The sequence below is a fragment of the Panthera uncia genome, assembly GCF_023721935.1.
Source record: "Panthera uncia isolate 11264 chromosome B3 unlocalized genomic scaffold, Puncia_PCG_1.0 HiC_scaffold_2, whole genome shotgun sequence".
In the NCBI taxonomy this organism is placed as follows: Eukaryota; Metazoa; Chordata; class Mammalia; order Carnivora; family Felidae; genus Panthera; species Panthera uncia.
The window spans coordinates 1826625-1842273 of NW_026057583.1; positions in this window are offsets into that span (position 1 = coordinate 1826625).

The following is a 15649-nucleotide window of genomic DNA, read 5'->3' on the forward strand; positions in this document are numbered from 1 at the left end:
ATTTGCTTTTTATTCATTTATTGATGGATTCCCGGGGACAGACAGGAATACTTTTAACTGCTTTGGTCCCTTATGTTGTATGAGAGCTCACAGAGATTTAGATACCAGCATCTTCTGAAAGAGGCTGGAAATCTGAGGCTCCAGCTCCTCAACACTTTTAAAGGTCACGTGTCACAGGGTGCCTGGGTGGCTCAGGCGGTTAAGTGTCTGACTTTGGCTCTCAAGTCATGATCTTGCAGTTCATGAGTTCAAGCCCCACATTGGACTCTGCTGTCAGCACAGAACTCACTTCGGATCCTCTGTCCCCCTCTCTCTCTGTCTCCCCTTCTCTCTGCCCCTCACATGCTTGCACTCTCTTAAGAATAAATAAACATTATAGGGCATCTGGGTGGCTCAGTCAGTTAAACATCTGACTTCTGCTCAGGTCATGATCTTACTGTTCACAAGTTCAAGCTCCGTGTCAGGCTCTGTGTTGACAGCTCAGAGCCTGGAGCCTGCTTTGGATTCTGTGTCTCCCTTTCTCTCTGTCCCTCCCCTGCTCACACTCTCTCTCTCTCTCTCTCTCTCTCTCTCTCTCTCTCATAAATAAATAAGCATTAAAAAAAAAAGAATAAAGATTAAAGAAAAAAATAAAAAGAAAACTAACGCATATGCCCAAAGACATTGGGTGTATGTGGAGGGGAATGAGGTGGTCTTACTAAATATGCTGATGACAAAACCTTGCATAAAATGGACCGTGAGCTAGCTGGGCACCCTATTCCTCTCCAACAGGACTGCCTCCATATATTCAATGAGTCTTTTGCGCAGATGTATCCAATAATAAATGGGTATTCAATCTGATCTCTGACCTGATTTCTTTGTCTTCTTATAGCCTAAACAACTTGGGTAAACTAAGGGTAGAAATGCAAAAGGAATCATAGGCAGCAAATTACAGTATAGCATCAAGCGGGTCTTTGTGGTTTTTTTTTTAATTTTTAAAATTTTTTTTTTTTTTTGAGAGAGATAAAAAAACACAAGTTGGGGAGGGGCAGAGAGAGAGGGAGACACAGAATCCAAAGCAGGCACCAGACTCTGAGCTGTCAGCACAGAGCATGACACGGGACTTGAACCCACATACTGTGAGATCATGACCTGAGTGGAAGTTGGATGCTTAACCGACTGAGCCACCCAGGTGCCCCAGGAGCAAAATGTTTTAACTACCTGTTTATAATTGTGGCCATTTACCAACTTACTATGTTCCAGAATGTTCTAGGCCGTGTGTGTGTGTGTGTGTGTGTGTGTGTTTGTATGTATATATATATATATATATATATATATATATATTCTTATATAATCTTCATAATAACTCTATGAGAAAGATATTATTATCTTCATATTATAAATGAGGAAGCAGGGGCGCCTGGGTGGCGCAGTCGGTTAAGCGTCCGACTTCAGCCAGGTCACGATCTCGCGGTCCGTGAGTTCGAGCCCCGCGTCAGGCTCTGGGCCGATGGCTCGGAGCCTGGAGCCTGTTTCCGATTCTGTGTCTCCCTCTCTCTCTGCCCCTCCCCCGTTCATGCTCTGTCTCTCTCTGTCCCAAAAATAAATAAAAAACGTTGAAAAAATAAAAAATAAAATAAATAAATAAATAAATAAATAAATAAATGAGGAAGCAGGTACAAATAGGTTAGCTATTTTGCTCAACGTTGTAAGGTTCAGAGTTAGGAATCCAGTGGTCTAGGTCTTTCTGATTCTAAAATCTCTGGCAAATTACCATTCACTCCACCTCCCAGTTACAAACAGCATATCGCTGAGAAGTTGTTTGTTCGCTTTTTGCACGTGCCTCATTCCCCCTGGAAACCCTTTGAGAAACATTCGTGAACATCTGTGTCCTGGCCGAGGGACAACTGACGAGAAAGACCCGGACGTTGTGGGAGGAAGACAGGAAGTCAGCCCAGAATGGAGTTGGGGCATTGGTTTCCGGGTTGGGGTTAGACTAGGCCGCAAGACATTACTGTTGCTGTCTCAAGGCTAAAGACAAAGGATAACTATAAGGACCTACCAAGAGACATAGTTAGGAACCATGAGCTCAGAAGGTACCCAGATCAAAGTATGGAGAAAAGAGGTCATTGAAACAGGAGCCCCCTCCTCACAGGCCTGGATCCTGAGACAAGCCTGCACGGGCAGAGTTCTCTCGTGGCCTGCCTTTTAAACATCGACACGATGACAGTAGGCCACTAGGTACAACAGTGAACTTGTAATAGTGCCATCCAGGTCCAATTCTAAATGTTTGACATGAATCATCTTTTTGGATCGTCGCAACAGGCCTACGAGACAATTTAAGGATACGGAAACAGACTCAGAAAGTCTGTTTGGGGCACCTGGATGACTCAGTTAAGCGTTCGGCTCTTGACTTCTGCTCAGGTCATGATCTCACAGTTCGGGGGTTCGAACCCCACATCTGGCTCCATGCTGGCAGTGCGGAACCTGCTTGGGATTCCCTTTCCCTCTCTCTCTCTCTCTGTCTCCTCTCATGTGCTCTGTCTCTCTCTCTCTCTCTCAAAATAAATAAACTAAAAAAAGAAAAAAGAGTTTACCTTATTTTCCAAAGATTACACTTGTAATTAGTGACATACCCAGAATTCAAACTGCACTTGACCCGAAGCCCGTGTATGGGAACACTCGTCTGCTGATGTGCCAACCCCTGTCTGTGGCCGTAGCTACCTAGAGAACTGAGTTGAAAGATTTGTGAGGCCACATCCACCAAGAACATTATGAGCACTGCCATGACAGAGTACTCTCGTGGAGCTTTTGGACATCAAGAAATCATTTGAGGGTGCCTGGGTGGCTCAGTTGGTTAAGCATCTGACTCATGATTTCAGCTCAGGTCTTGATCTCAGGGTGGTGAGGTCAAGCCCCACGCTGGGGATGGAGCCTACTTTAAAAAGAGGGAGGGAGGAAGGAAGGAGGGAAAAAACTGTCATTTGAGGAGTGCTAAGCACAGAATAGTTGCCTTTTTTTTTTTTTTATAGTAAGCTCTACACCCAATGTGGGGCTTGAACTCAGAACCCCGAGGTCAAAAGTCACATGCTTTACCAACGAGCCAGCCAAGAGCCCTGAGAGCAGTTGATTTTTACTAGATGTTGGAAGGTTTCCTAGAAGAGGTGTTATTTAAGCAAGTCTTCCAAGGAATAACCAGTGGAAAGTGTGAGAAAGCACAACTTGGGAAAACTATAAACAAAGCCAGGGAATTATAAAAATGTATTGTGTATGGGCATGTGTTTGTGCATATGTGCCCCACTTACCTCCTAGCTGCCTCACTCTTCCCCAAGAGCAGAAGCCAACATGATGCTTCAAGAAGTCCAAGTGGAACCTCTTTGGAAATATGCCCAATCTTTGTAGAGGCTGTGACCTCCTCTTTCCTCAGAGACCATGGGTTGTTGGTTGGGTAATGAGTGGATATTTTGGGTGAGAAGGGCTACAAGTCACCTCTCCCTTTTTCACTCCCCATTCAAGATTGGTATTCAGGTGGCAGAATGCTCACATTCTTGGAGGAATGCTGCTTTGCTATGGGCCCTTCTAGAAGCGGAGTACATTCAAGATTGGTATTCAGGTGGCAGAATGCTCACATTCTTGGAGGAATGCTGCTTTGCTATGGGCCCTTCTAGAAGCGGAGTACAGAAAAGCTTACAAGGCCTTTTCGTGAGATTATGGGCAAACTGGCAACATTTTTACCACCGCTTACATTGCTAGAATAGAGCAATGTAAAGTACCGTGAGACTTGAAACATAGATAAAGACTGTCACGGAAAAAAATGAGACACAGACACATGTAGCCATGTTCCTCCCTCAGACACTAATTAACTGACCCACATCCAGCCTGGCGAGAAAATGGCCAAGTTCTAGCTTGTTCCTCACAGTATAGAACTGGGTTCCCTGAACCATAAGTACCAATCGTGTTGTTCAGTTCAGTGGACTCATTGGCAACACCCTCATGTATCAGAGTGTCTTATGTAGCAGAATTCGCATGTGAAGCTCAAACAAAGCTTAAATTTCAAGATCAGGCCTTGTATTCACCTACTCGTTTACATACCAACTGCCCTAAGTGACACTTCCTTCATGGAGCCTTCCTTGATGCTCAGGAGTATAGCCCATCTCTGGTTTCGGATTCTTCTTCTTCTTCTTCTTCTTCTTCTTCTTCTTCTTCTTCTTCTTCTTCTTCCTCTCCTCCTCCTTCCTCCTCCTTCTCCTCCTTCTTTAGAGAAAGAGAGAGAGCACAAGCAGGGGAGAGGGGCAGAGGAAGAGAGAGAGAACCTTAAGCAGGCTCCAGGCTCAGCTCAGAGCCCACAACACTGGGATCATGACCTGACCTGAAATCAAGAGTCGGATGCTCAACCAGCTGAGCCACCCAGGTGCCACTCATATTCTTCTTTGCATTGAAAACGATGTGTCTGTAGGTCTGTTTCCCCCAACTATTCTATGTGTTTCTTTTTTTTTTTTAACTCTTTAAAAGATCTTATTTATTTTAATTAAACTTTATACACAATGTGGGGCTCACACTCACGACCCCAAGATCAAGAGTCACAGGCTCTACCAACTCAGCCATCCAGGCATTCTTCCATATGCTTCTTGAGAGAATTGTCATGTTTATGCTGTATTCCCAGCACCTTGGGCTGGGTCTGGATATAACAGGCGTGTAATGAGTGTTTAGTGAATTAAATTGAATAAGGTGGAGAGATACAATGTGGGGATGGGCATGTATTCATATATTCTATTTGTGATACACCTCGGACTCTGAAGAGGTAGGACAGGCTGTGCTGGGGCTAATTCAAGGCTTAGATGCTGAAGTGAAGTGTTTTGAGTTTCCATCAGTTGAATCCAAGTCACCTAGATAAAGAGATGTATGTACTCAGTACACAAATGATAGATTCAGAGCAAGAGCCATGCTCAGGAGTAAAAGCAAGCTTCTGGCTTCAGAATTCCCAGATTGTGTTTTAGATAATCTGATGGGTGGCTAAAACAGGTGGGATCCATATGTCATCCTGGCTGCAGGGAGAGAAGCTGAACATCTGTAGACAGGGGCCTCATTGTGGATGAAGACTCCAGTATCTGGGGCAAAAGGCAGGGTCATACCAGAAGAGACAAGAAAGGAGAGTCAATGCCAGAGCTCATGTAAGGGTCTTCAGTTCTACAATAAGGAGATCCAATGCTCTCCTGTAGACAATAGGGAATTATTTAAGACTTTATAAGCAGGGGAGGAGTATGATTTGGTTCACCAAAGATTCATGAAATGTTTACTTTGCACTAGGTACTAACAAGGACATAAAGTTGAGTTAAAGGTAGTCTCTGTCCTTTAGACAAGTACACACGATGAAATAAAGTAAGTGAAACCCAAGATGTACAAAGGGTTAGAGAGATCGAAAGGAGATCCTGTCCACCAGATGGAGAAGATCTGGAAATATTTCACAGAAAGGGAGTGCTTCAAAGGGGCCCTAAATTTATGAACATAGAATTTATGAACATAGAATTCACTAAAGAGGAAACATGAACAATCAATAAACTTGTTTTATGGGTTTTTTTTTTCTTTTCAATTTTTAAGTAAGCTCTATGCCCAATGTGGGGCTTGTACTCATAAACCCAAGATCAAGACTCATATGCTCTACTGACTGAGCCACCCAAGCACCCCAATACTCAATAAACTTGTAAAAGCTGTTCAACTTCCCTACTAATTAGGGAGATGCACGTTAAAACCACAATGAGATGTCAAGGTGCCTGGGTGGCTCAGTCGGTTGAGCATCTGACTCTTTATTTTGGCTCAAGTCATGATCCCAAGGTCATAGAATCAAGCCCTGCATTGGGCTCTGTGCTGAGCATGAAGCCTGCTTGAGATTCTCTCTCTCTCTCTGCCCCTCTCCACCACTCCTGCACTCTCTCTCACACACACACAGACACACACAATGAGATGTTTTTTCATACCCATCAGATCAGAACAATTTTAATGTCTGACAAAACTAAGGGTTGACAAGGAAGAATGGTGAAAGAAGTTTTTATACATTATTGGTGAGAATGGAAATTAGTACAACCACTTTGGAGAATATGGTAATTTGGCAATATCTATTTAAAGATGTGATGTGCGCTTACCATATGACCTCAGAATTCCACTTCTAGATAGATATATATATATATATATATATATATATATATATATGTCTCTGGAATTCTTATATATGTACACAAGGAGACATACCAAAATGCTCATCAGGGAAATGAATGAAGTACATGTACCAACGTGGATGAATCTCACAAATACAATATTGAAGAGGGAGAAAGCACAGAATACTTACTTGGGGGGATAGCCATTCATATACAACTTAAGCAAATTTATGCAAACTGAGTTTACACATTGGTTTATACAAACCAATTTAAACAAGTTTATATATTGCTTAGGGATCTATATCAGTATCTCTATGTAGAGGTGCCTGGCTGGCTCAGTCGGGAGAACATGTGACTCTTGATCTCAGGGTCATGAGTTTGAGTCTCATGTTGGGTGTAGAGTTTACTTAATAAAAAAAAAAATTTTTTTTTAAACCAATGTAAATATGATTTTACGCCTGGGTGGCTCAATCAGTTGAGTGTCTGACTTTGGCTCAGGTCATGATCTCATGGTTCGTGAGTTTGAGCCCTGCATTAGGCTCTGCACTGACAGTGTGGAGCTTACTTGGGATTCTGTCTCTCTGTCTCTACCCCTACCCCATTTGCATGATTTCTATCTCTCAAGAATAAATAAAGAAGCAAAAAAAAGCTAAAAAAATCTATGTAAATATATATATATATATATATATATATATATGCATGCATAGGAGTGTATTTTGAGACCCAGCGTCCAATATGGCATTCCTACACCATCAAACAATTCTCTGGACTCCAGCAGGATGCCTGAGAATTCAACTCATTTCTGACACTATCTGGAGACAGCATCAGATTCCACAGGTAAAGGACTCAGATCTACAAGACTGCCCCACCCCATCCCCACTTTCGACCAGTAAGCCTAGGTTGTTTACCTGTGCCTCTCTGAACGACTAGCTATAAATCAGCTAGGACCTCCTGGGATCTCCTCTAGCAAATTCAGTCAATTTGCTAGAGTGGCTTGCTCAAACATTTTGCTTGGTAGATTAATGGTTTATTATAAAAAGGTATAACTTAGGAACAGCCAGACAGAACAGATGCAAGAGGGAAAGGCTTGGGGAGGGGGCGTGGAGCTTCCGTGCCCTCTTCCTGCCCTCTCCCTGCATTTACCAACCCAGAAGTTCTCCAAACCCCACTTTTTTTTTTTAAATTTTTTATGGAAGCTTCATTATATGGGCACGGTTGATTAAATTGTTGGTAGTCGCCTATGGCTTCAACTCAAGCACCTCTCCCTCCCCAGAGATCAGGGGGGTGGGACTGAAAATTCCAAATCTCTGACCACGTGGTTGGCTCCATTGGCAACCAGCCCCCAAAGGGACTTGCTTTCCAAAGGTCATTCATTAACATTAGAAAAGACACATTTATCACTCTTCATGCTTGCTTAGGAAATTCAAGAGTTTTGGAAGCTCTGTGCCTGAAATGGGGATGAAGACTAAATATGTATTTCTTATTATAAATCACAATATCACAGAATAAGAAATACCAAATTCAGAAGAGTGGAATGAGGTTCAGGGAAGGAAAGACTGTAATTGAGGAGATGTTCACAGAAACTGTTATGTGTATGTGTATGGGTAAAATTTTCTTTCTCCTTTCTTTCTTTCTTCCTTCCTTCCTTCCTTTCTTTTCTTTTAATTTTTAACGTTTTTATTTCAGCACAAGCGGGGGAGGGGCAGATAGAGAGGAAGACACAGAATCCGAAGCAGGCTCCAGGCTCCGAGCTGTCAGCACAGAGCCTGACTTGGGGCTCAAACCCACCAACCTTGAGATCATGACCTGAACCGAAGTCGGATGCTTAACCAACTGAGCCACCCAGGCACCCCTAAAATTTTATTTATTAATCTGTGTGGTAAGTACATGGTTGTTCTTTGCACCACCCTTTATATTTTTTCTAGATCTTATGTATTGAACTTTTTGGAAAATAGAGTGAATACTTGCATCAGGAAGTTATTCTAGGGAGAGAAAAAACCGTGCTGGCCGGGCGGGCTGCGTTCAGGGAACGAAGTGTCTACTTTCTTCTGCTTAGCAAAGAGTATTTAATGTCCTAATAGGAGCAACTTGCATTTATATAACATCCTGAGCTTTATCAATCATTTTCACGTACACCAGCTCATGTAATCATCAACTTGAGAGGCAAGTATTCATTCCTTTTTTACGAAGAGGAAACAGGCTCAGAAAGGTTAGGTGATACATATGTGACTACTTTTGTTAGAGCAAGTTTTAAAAAGATATGTATTAAATGGTATTGATCTCTAGAAGGCGGAATAATGGGTGATTTTACCTGTTTCGTTTGCTTAATTGTATTTTCTGATATTTCTAAAATGAACATGTATAACATATCAAGTGGAAAAAAAATAGTATAGTAGAGAGAGGGAGGGAAGAAGACAGGAAAAAAAAATCAGTGACTTGTGGGATCGAGCCCACTCTCCCCCTCTCTCTGCCCCTCCTCTACTCACAGGCTCTGTCTCTCTCCCGCTCTCTCAAAACAAATAAATGAACTTAAAAAAAAAAAGTGACTTTCTCAAATTCACATAGTCAAGTTTTTGTTTTGTTTTGTTTTGTTTTTAAGAAAATCCTGCCTTCAACATGAGGCTCAAACTCACCACCCAAGATTAAGAGGCTCATACTTTACCAACTGAGCCAGCCTGGTACCCCTTCAGTAGTCGAGTTTTTGATCCTGATCCCATACCCCAAGTATACAAATGACAGACAACAGAAGAAATACAAGAAAGAAGTTAACATGTGAAACACAGGCATAACTTCACTAGCAATCAAAGACATGCATGCAAATGAAAACAATATGTGAGAATCATGTCTATTAAATTAGCAAAATGTTTCTCAAGGATAAGGGTGTAGTAAAACTGTTAGTCATTTATTGCTGATAGCATTGTAAATTGGTACAATTTGCTCAGAAAATTATTTGGAAGCAATTAATCAGAGCTGTAAAAATATTCACACCCTGTGTAAATCTAAAAGGTGGGAACATTTTTTTCTGGGGGAAAAATTGTTCGGAAGAGCACTACCAATGTAGCAGGGTATCTTCATTTAGACAAGGGTACACATTTGGCTGTTTATAGAAGGTGGGCCTAGAAACTTCTGGACATTTATTTTCACTAATTTATACATATAGGGATTTTTTTTTTTTTTTTTTTTTAGCTGAAAGAAAAATGGGAAATTATGAGGGTGTGATTGGGAAAGAATGGTGGGGATTGGCCTAGTGTCTATTTAGCCTTTGGTGCTTGGAATGCCCTTTTTTTATTTTTATTGTTTTTCCCTCATACTATAACTTAACTTTATGAGATTTAAGTGGAAAAGGTCAGTCTCTGGAAAACTGTTCTGTTTTCCTGTTTCTTTTTTTTCCCCCCTTGTGAAATATAAATAAAAAGTATGTAAGTGATGCATATTAATTTGAGGAATTATGATAAAAAGAAAATCTGTGTGCTTGATACCCAGCTTAAGAAATAGAAACTTAGGGGCACCTAGGTGGCTGTCTCTTAAGTGTCCAACTTCGGCTCAGGTCATGATCTCTCGGTTCGTGAGTTCCACCCCGCATCAAATTCTGTGCTGCCAGCTCCGAGCCTGGAGCCTGTTTCAGATTCTGTGTCTCCTCTCTCTGCCCCTCCCCCCACTCATGCTCTCTCTCTCTCTCTCTCTCTCTCTCTCTCTCAAAAATAAATAAACATTTAAAAAACTTAAAAAAAAAAAAGAAATAGAAGTAAAACATTCTTTTTCCCATTCCAGTTAACCTCTACCCTGGATTTTGTATTCATAAACCTTTCGCTGTTCATTATAACTTGTGTTCATCCCTACTGCTCAAGCAATATATTGTTTAATATTTCCTGTGTTCATCTTTATGGCTTTTCGACTCTTCCATGTGTATTTTTGTCCTATTTTTGTGTTCACTAGTGAGTTTTTGAGGCTCATTGTGTTGATGCATGTAACTGTAGTTTGTTCATTTTCTCTGATGTATACAGTATTCCAGTGTGAATTTTTTTTAAAAAAATTTTTTTTAACGTTTTATTTATTTTTGAGACAGAGAGAGACAGAGCATGAACGGGGGAGGGGCAGAGAGAGAGGGAGACACAGAATCGGAAGCAGGCTCCAGGCTCTGAGCCATCAGCCCAGAGCCTGACGCGGGGCTCGAACTCACGGACCGCGAGATCGTGACCTGAGCTGAAGTCGGACGCTTAACCGACTGAGCCACCCAGGCGCCCCTCCACAGTGTGAATTTACCACGTTGGTCAGAGGTGGGACCACTAAATCTGTATTTTGAACAAGCACCCCCAGTGTTACTAATGCAAGTGAGCCTTGGCTCATGCTTTTTGTTTTATTTTAAAAAAATTCTTTTTAATGTTTATTTTTGAGAGAGACAGAGTGCAAGTGACGAGGCAGAGAGAGAGGGAGACCCAGAATCGGAAGCAGGTTGCAGGCCCTGAGCTGTCAGCACAGAGCCCGACGGGGGGCTTGAACTCACAGACCGTGAGATCATGGCCTGAGCCAAAGTCAGACGCTTAACCGACTGAGCCACCCAGGTGCCCTTGGCTCATGCTTTGAAACGTATTCTTAGAGGATGAGTCCAAGCTCCTACGCTTCAGTCGCTCAGCTCTCTACTCCTACCTTTTTAATTTCCTTTTTTTTTTTTTTTTCGTAAGTAATTGCTACACCCAACACGGGGCTTAAACTCACAACCCCAAGATCAAGAGTTGCACTTTCCTCCCACTGAGCCAGCCAGGTGCCCCTAGAAAATTCTTATTCTTCAAGTCTCCCCATTAAATGATAAACTCCTCCAAGGCAAAGATTATCGTCCTTATCGTTGTTGTCATTGACATTTATGGGGCAGACGAAAGCAGATACTGTATAGACAGTTTTCTGTGTGTCATCCCATTGATCAGCACTCAACCCCATGAAGAAGGCACTGGGATTATTCTGCAGATAAGGAGATAAGGGTCAGAAAGAGTCAGTAACTTCCTGAAGTTCAAGAGCTCTTCAACATGGACCTCTTTCACTGTCTTGTCTTTATACCTCCAGGGTCTGGTGTAGGCTTTGGTGTGTGGTAAGCACTCAGTAAATGTTTGCTGAGCTGAAGTGAAGGGAAAAGTTAAAGAGACCGGATGGAAAACCATCCTGTTAGTTCAGATGATGGCAGTAGGGTTGGAGAAGAGGAGCTAGAAACAGGATGTGGCATGTGGGGCTATTACAGAGTTGAAATCTGGGTGGTGAAATTGGGGGAGGGAATGAGGAAGAGACAAGGGATTTCCTTTTTTTTTTTTTTTTTTTAATGCTCAGGGACCAGTAATTTTATTTTTTTAGGTTTATTTATTTTTAATAACCTCTACACCAAACGTGGGGCTCACACCCATGAGAACAAGAGTTGCACGCTCTTCTGACTGAACCAGCCGGGCGACCCTCCTGTTTTATTTATTTATTTACTTATTTATTTATTATTTTGGGTAGTTCTGTATTTCTGGAAAATTTTAAAGAAAGCTCATGGTGCTTTTACAAATTTAAACAGAGAAAAAGCAGGGTAGAGGCAGTGGCTATGTAACTTGGCACCAACAAAATAGAGCAAATAAGGGAGAAAGAGGAATCTAAGCCAAAAGCATGCTGGGGCTGGGAAGCCCTATTAAAAGAGTCTGAGAATAACTACATGTGAGTAGAAGTTTGATAAAAAAAAAAAAAAAAAAAAAAAGAAGAAGAAGATGAAGAAGAAAGAAATATAATGGGGTCTAGGAGAGTTCATTTTGAGGTAGGAAGAAGATTTAATGATCTTGCTTTATTGTTTTGGTGTCTTCCAGTGCCTGCCATGGTGCTCAGTCATGATGATAACCACCTACCATGACTTAGTGTGGGATGGGCATTGTGCTATAAACACTTTATATCATAGATTCTGGCAATGCCTTCAGTTTCTCTCTCGATAATGTAAATTACAGATAGCTGTCAAACCAAACTTCCTCAGCTGCTGATCTTGCTTGGCCTCTACCGGACCATTAGCAGCACGCCCTTCTCCAGAGAATAACATCTTAAATCTTCAATTTGACAACTAAGAGCTTTCTTGGTGTGACCCGCACTTACCTTCTCTGTCCACCTTCGTCTTGTGCTGTTACTTTTCCAACACAGTGAGATCCCTGCCTGTGAGTGTGCATCCATCCATCCATCCATCCAGTGAGCATTTATTGACCGCCTACCACATGTCGGGCACTCTTTTAGGTGCAGGCAACAGACGGGGAAACAAGAGAAGTGGCTCCCTCCTAATATGGAGTTTTACCAGAACAATAAATGAGAAGATATCAGACAGGTGTAAGGACTTTGATGAAAATGAGAGAGGGCAATGGGATAGTGGGCACTAGGAGAGGAAGACTGACTAGATAGGGACAGTCAGGGAAAGTCTCTGCAAGAAGGTGAGTTTCAGGCTGAAAGCTGGTTGACAAATAGGAATCTAAGCAAAGATTTGGGTGAGGAACATTCTAGGCAGAGGGATCAGTTAGGACCAAGGCTCTAAGATGTATACAACCTTGTTGTGATCAAGGAATGGAGGGAACGTGGGCAGGCGAAAGCACAGTGGGTGAGAAGGAAGGTGATATCAGAAGAGGCTGGGGGTGTCAGGCCAAGGGGGGGCTTGTAGGTCTGGTTAAAGATTTGGGTCTTTATACTAAAAGCAATGGGAAGCTGTGGGCTTTATTTAAGCAGATACGTGATGTGATTAGATTTAGGATTTTATTTTATTTTTTAAGTTTTTTTTTTTTTTATTTTGGAGAGAGAGAGAGAGCAAGTAGGAGAGGGGCAGAGAGAGGGAGAGAGAGAATCCCAAGCAGGCTCTGCGCTGTCAGCACAGAGCCCGACGTGGGGCTCAAACCCACGAACTGGGGGATCGTGACCTGAGCCAAAATCAAGAGTCAGATGCTTTAACCAACTGAACCACCCAGGCACCCCTGATTTAGGATTTTAAACAATCACTTTGGTTTCTGTGAGAAGGAATTAGAGCAAAAACAAAATCAGGGAGATCAGTAGGAGCCTAGGGCAGGAATTCAGAGAAGAGAGTGGTGGTCGTTTGGAGCTGAGAGGTGGCAGGAGAGATGGAGGTTCTGATGTAGGGTTGAAAGGAATCGGGAGAAGTGAAATTGATACAGGTTGGTAACGATGTGCATTTTGAAGTGATGGAGGGAGGAGGTATGGAGTGTGTGCAAGAAGCTAATGGCCCAGTAATAATAGGGTAGAAACAAAGGGAAAATACGGAAGGTCACTTACCTCAACTCTCACCAATAGTATTTGAGTCTTCCTGCTCATGGCTCTGTGTGTGTGTGGGGGGGGGGGGGGGGACAGAGCCACAAAGCAAGTCACACGTTGCCCCTCAAGAGCTCACATCTTACTGGACACATTTGTAGATACACATCATCAAAAACAAGGTACTAGAAAAAGACTTAATATGTGACAAGCGAGTGGTGTCTACTAAACACCGTTGGGAGGAAGTAGAGATAGGAGAGGCTGGGGCCTGCAGAGCTTTTTGTTTGGAGGTAATGTGCTAACTACTGGCGGCAATGAGGCGGTGGCGGAGGGGGGGGGTTGCTTGTTGTTTTTCTGGATGCGCTCTGCCCAGCCCCACGTGGGGCTGCAACTCACCAGTAAGAGTTGCAAGTTCCACCGAGCCAGCCAGGCGCCCGGGGAGGGCTGAGGCGTGGGAGATGGAGAAAGACCCAGGCCATGGGCCCCTCGCTCTCCTCCTCCCAGAGCACGAAGGAGCACGCGCAGAAGAGCCGTGCCCCGCGGCGGACGGTGCTGGGCACTCCGAGAGCCCCGGGTGTGTGAAGCGCAGCAGCCAGAAGGATCTTTCTCTGCTTGAACTGATGGACTGAGGCCGACGGTGATCGGCTGACCTGTCCAAGGACCGTCGGCCGGTAACTAACTGCACCCAAACCAGAAACTGGGTCTTGTGCCCCCTGGTTCTGTGCCGCCTCTACATCCTGCCCCCTACGTGGCATTTGCAGACAATGTGTGCGCATCGCAGTTCTGGCGGGGTTCAGGGTTATGCTGCTTGTGTTTAATAGTGAAGCTTTTGCGTCCCTCTGAGTCCCTAATTGGCTCCTTCTTGCGGGATTACCCTTCCAAGACACCTTCCATAAACTCAGGGCAAAATTCTCAGGTCACTTCTGAGGGATATGATGCTCACCTCTGTATACCTCATTCTACAGCCTACCCTGGACAAAGCACTCTCCCCCTGGAGGGAGGTACCCCTGGACTTCACGTAGATTACCCCTTACCTCCGCCAGCCAGGCTTTCCCTTGCCTTCCCATCTCAATTTTACAAATTATTACTGTTGTTTAACAACGGATCGTATCGGATTCAGGATGATACTTGGGTAGATAGATACAATGAGTGATAAAATGGCAGATAAAATGAGCGAAGATGCTATACTCTCACAGTGCCATAAAAGGGATGTAAAATCATTCCCTGCTAATAGGGCCGCGGCTGCCTCTCCTGCTTCAGGCCAGGATAGTGATGGGAAGTATGAATTGGCAAGTTACAGTCCGTCCCTAAGGAATCATTCAAGTATTTACTGAACTCTTTAGCGCACTGTTTCACGGGGAACCAGACAAACTGGCGGGGAAGAAGGCTGGAAAAAAAGCAAAGGAGTCCACTGGAAAAGCGAGATTTATGCGTGTATAAATGTCCTGTCAGAAACAGCCTCTCACGGAAGGAGCTTCGAAATCTAGGGCACGGAGGCTGATATGCAGGTGGCGATATTTAAAGAGTGAAGGAATTCTAATAAAACAGTGGGTGTGCTGTTCCTATACAAACTGTACCTCAGGGAAACCAGAGAGTTGAGAAGAGGGAGTTCTGTTGATAGACGCATTCCCGCTAATAAACGAAGAAGGAATAAGTGATAGAAATAAATAAAGCCTCACCGTTTGGCAAACCCAAATGAATCAAGGGCGTGTTGATGGCTGCTAATATCTAAGACAAAACAGCACCGTGTACCTCCTGGTAGAAGACACGAGATCACTCTGGAGTGTTCCTGCCTGCCCCCACCCCCCGCTCCCCGCCGGAAATCTGAATCTGATCATGTTTACAGATCCAAATGCCAATATTAGGAGGCTGGAGGAGCGCGTTAAAGGGCCCAGAGGATGGAATCAGCAAAAACGCAGAGCTGTGGGAGGCACCACGGGACAACCAGGTTTGTTCAACAAGGAAGTTATAAGAACAGAGAGAGGGAGGAAGAACGGGGAGAACTTCGGATCAAGGCTCGTAAGGAAAATACCACCTCAATCGCTATGGAGACCTTATTTGGATTTTGATTCAAACAAACAACAGCAGCAACAACAACAAAACAATAAAAAACGCAAAACAACATAAGATAGTTAGGGACATGTGAACGTTGACTGAAATATTTGATGATACTGTGAATCACTGTTAATTTTTTTTCCAGTATTGTGGCTGTGTTCGCCTCAGAAGACTACCTTTGGCTCACCGCTTTTCCCTTAGAGTGTGAACCA